General features: G+C 48.3%; 1 pseudogene; it reads right to left on the bottom strand.

Annotated features, from left to right (window-relative positions):
• Nucleotides 1-286: 286 nt before the first annotated feature.
• Nucleotides 287-2,751, bottom strand: LOC138176725 (ADP-ribose pyrophosphatase, mitochondrial pseudogene; annotated as a pseudogene).
• Nucleotides 2,752-4,064: the final 1,313 nt, after the last annotated feature.

Below are 4,064 nucleotides of genomic sequence, written 5' to 3'. Positions count from 1 at the left end.
ACTTCATGAGACCCAGATAACAGCCTAATGAAGTAGGTAAGGGAGATATTATCCCTATTTTATGGATGAGGGAACTAAGGATTAGAAAGTTTGTCTAGTCCGGGGTCACAAGATGGTGAAACTGAAACTCTAACCCAGGTCTTAATTGAGATCAGGTACACGAAAGGTATCTCAGAATTTTAGTCTAACCCCATACCCAAATAATAAATTTCTTATACAGCATAAGTCTCCCCCTTAAAAACCACTATGGCCCCAAAATACAGTATCCTCAAGCAAACACATTGCATTTTTTTCATCCCCAAACAAGTCTTTATTGAGGATTTTCTAAAATGGAAAAAAACGCTTTCATTCTAAGAGTTCTAAGTATTTTATTACCACTTAATAAAACAATGACTAGATTTTTTTTTCATACAGTTGATTAAGTTAAAACTCAGTTTCTGTTTTTAAAAGCAGTTTTAACATGACTATCCAAAATTAATTTTGAAACAGGTAAAACAAAAATCTGCTATGTCAGACCACTGCCAATGTTACAGCTCCTTCTGGCGCACATGTTGTGGCATGAAATTAGCAATACTATACAATTCAAGTGAAGAAAAATTAGGCAGAACAAATTGTCAAGAGAATTAACAAAGAAGCTTGTTGGCTAAGCATTTATTTTGGCCTACAACTATTAAAAGAGCAATAGTTATTTAATTAGGGCTAAGGCAAATATAAAAATAACACGTACAAAATTCTATTTATATTTATGTTCTTATGGTCAAAAAGCTTTTCTTCTCTTTCCCATTTCACTCAATTTTTAAAAATACCAAACTCTGACTCAAGGGCAAATACAATTAGTTTAGGATGTGACTTGTCTTTTTATTTCCCAATACCTCAATGACACACTTCCCCTCCTAGAGAAACGTTCCCTATAATAACAAAGGTTTTTTTGTTTTGTTTTGAAAGAGGGAGGGAAAGTACAGAAAAACCAACCAGTACAACAAAAAATGCTGAGGATATATGCAGTGATCCACACTGAATCCCCCACCTCTGCAAAGAATCAGAAATGTCTTCTAGTATATTTCTTTGAGGCCAAACTTGTGACCTTTTATAATGAATGTTCTGAGCTCTTCCCCTGGCCCTATAGCTCTGTATTGGAAGACTTTAAGTATACTTGTGGTTTCCTAGGTCATCATCCACCGTAGCCAGGGCCTCTCAGGCCTCACTCCAGTGAGCTCCTCTCTTCTCAGCCACAAGTTCAATGAACTGGGAGTGACTGGCATAAAGTCTGAGTTTATCACTGATTTCCACCCATTTAACCTTCCCAGCATCATCTCCTGCTTCCAGAGTGAGACTATCCATCGTCTCACCTGTTTCGTCATGGTAGTTCACAGCTTCTGTCTCCATCCAGGCACTATCAGTGTTTCGAGGGTCATCCACATATCCCTTATAAACTACCAAATGCTCCTGGCTGAAGAGTCTGTGCAACTGCTCCTCCAGCTCTTTCTTTTCCGCCTCGGACTTCTCTAAGGAATTCATTGCTTCTTCACCAAACTCTCGTTTCAAGGTCGCACTGATTTTCTCTCCTGGGTCCACCATGCCCCCTGGGATCGCCCACTCCCCACAGTCTTTCCGTTTGATGGCCACAAACTGTAGGATATTTTTTCCCGAAACAGGGTGGGAGGCCTTATTTCCATGGCTGTCCCTTTTCCATCTAGTAACGATGGGGTCTGCCGCGTGGTTTGGGCCCCAACGTCCCAGAAGGCCGCGGCCCCCGAGTCCCGTGCGTCCTGCAGGATTTCTAGGCCGTCCATTTTCAATCTCATAGGGGCCATTGTGGCTTTTCCGGTTAACGACGCCATCCCTCTCATTGAACTTGGGAGAAAAACCCTTTTCACCTATCTGGGGATCTGCCCACGAAGGTCCGGCCAGGACGGCGGCCGCCGTGTATTCCACGGGCTTATACTCCGGCCACTCAACCTGCCAGGCTACCTTGTCGTCGGGGACGTGACATCGCTGGACCGTGGATCGTGGGTAAGGAGACGTGCGAGCCTTACTGTGCAGGTTCCCTACAGCACGCGTGGCGTACGACATAATGACAGCTGAGGTGAGGCAGGCTCGCAGGAAGTCTCGCGAGGCAGCCAGCGCGGTCACTCGACGTGGCAGGGAAGCCCCGGGGACCAAGGTCACTGCCAGAGTGGAGGTTCGGGAGCCCCCACCAGCGGCTCCGTAGGCTTCCTGGAAGAGGCTTCCAGGAGCTAGGCCGCTCCCAGCGCTGCCTCTGGGGCTCCTCTGATCCGACAGGGGGCGGTTGAATTGGTCACCCGCCAGCGACTACACGAAGGGCCGCTCTGCTTTTCGTTAATCTCGGTCACCCACAGTGCGGCAGGGGACAGGGCAGCCCCCCCACGACAATGACCGCCAGACGGTCTCACGGGAAGCAGGGGCTAGGTCGTCAGGCAGCGAGACCCAGGAAGCGCTGGAGTCTAGGCCCCGCCCTCCGACTCGGACCCCGCCTCTTTCGCACCCCCGCCCGAGCCGTGCGCCCGGACCCGTTCACACAGACCCCACCCCTTCAGTCGCCAACTCCCAGCCCCCGGCCCGGGATTTAGGGGCAGTACAGCATTCGGACCCTGCCCAAGGTCGAGCTACACGCCGGGACCGCTAATGTTTGCGGACCCCGACCCGGCAAGCACCCGCCTCCCTCCCTCAGCCCAGGCCGCGCGCCCGACCGAGCCCTTCCCCACCGACACCCTTCACCTGGGACACTCTGCAGACCCGGTCACACCCACAGACTCCAGGCCCCACCTCCGCCGACCCGGATCCGGTGCCTAGACCTAGGCCAACACCCAGACCCCGCCCCGGGCCCCTTCCATTCGGTCCCTCACCCCGGCCGACCCCTCCCACACCACTCCCATCCCTGACCTCTGGCCCAGACTCAGTCCAACTCCCAGGCCCGGCACTCCTTGTTCGGCTCCGCCCCCGCGCGCTCCAGGCTGCATCCGAGTCTGGGACCCCAACCCGGCCCCGCGCCCACCCCCAAGGTCAGGCCCTCCTTCAGCAAGACCGCACTTTATTTTGTAAACACTTTGGTAAGAAATTCACGTCCGGGTCACTTCCCTTCCCTCCCACCCCCAGCTGGACATAGATCCTGGGCAAGTTTAGGGCAAACTGGCTCCTCTTACTTAAAGTCCTGGAGATTCCTTTAAAATTCAGAGTCCTCAGAAAAGAAGGAAACAGGCGTGTATGTGCTAAGTGCTTACCTAGTGCTTTACAAATGTTACCCAGTTTGGCCTTCCCAAAAACCTTAGGAAGGAGGTGACACTCATTTTACAGTTGAAGAAACTTAAGACTTGCCCAGGATCACACAGCTAAGGCCGAATTTGAACTCGGATTTAACTTCCCTCTAGACCCAGGGCTCTAGCCACCAATGGGCGGGCCTTAGTTCTTCATATGGAAAAAACGAGAACATTAGATTATTAGATGACCTCTGAGGGCTCTTCTAGTTTCCAAATTTTATGGGGTTTAAAAAAAAAAGATGATGCACTCTGCCACCACCACCACCACAAAAAAAAAGTACCCAGATTAAAGACACAACGTCCCAGATTTGATCATTGAAGGGTGTCAGACAGCAAGTTCCGTAAAAAAGACTTGAATTTAGAGTCAGAGGACCTTGGTTCAAATTCTGATTCTTGAACTTAAAGACTTCTGGAAATTTAGGCATCAAATAACTTCTCTGGCCATCAGTTTCCTCATCTTCAGAATGAGACAAAGTGACCTTGAAGGACCCTTCTGTCTCCTAAAACTAAAAAAGTGATAGAAACATAAGCTTTAAATAAATAAGCAACTTTTGAATGTTGTAAATTCATTGTTGATATTTTTAGTAGTGTTCTAAGTTATTTGGTTCTTTTCTTCAAGCTTGAAGAACTCAACAGGATCACAAAATCTTTGAAAAGGAATTTAGTACAGAACAAGATTATCAGGGACTTCAACCTCATATAGGAATCTCCTTTATAGTAGCTTTACCAAGTCTCTGAACACTTTCATGAAGACAACTAGCTACTTTGTAAGGCAGCAAATTCCGT

This window comes from Petaurus breviceps, unplaced genomic scaffold (genome assembly GCF_028583685.1).
Source record: "Petaurus breviceps papuanus isolate PSGF00001 unplaced genomic scaffold, PetGlider_PUasm1.0 90145, whole genome shotgun sequence".
NCBI classification, from domain to species: domain Eukaryota; kingdom Metazoa; phylum Chordata; class Mammalia; order Diprotodontia; family Petauridae; genus Petaurus; species Petaurus breviceps.
The sequence above is the reverse complement of the archived record's forward strand: the minus strand, read 5'-3'. Positions and strand labels throughout refer to the sequence as shown.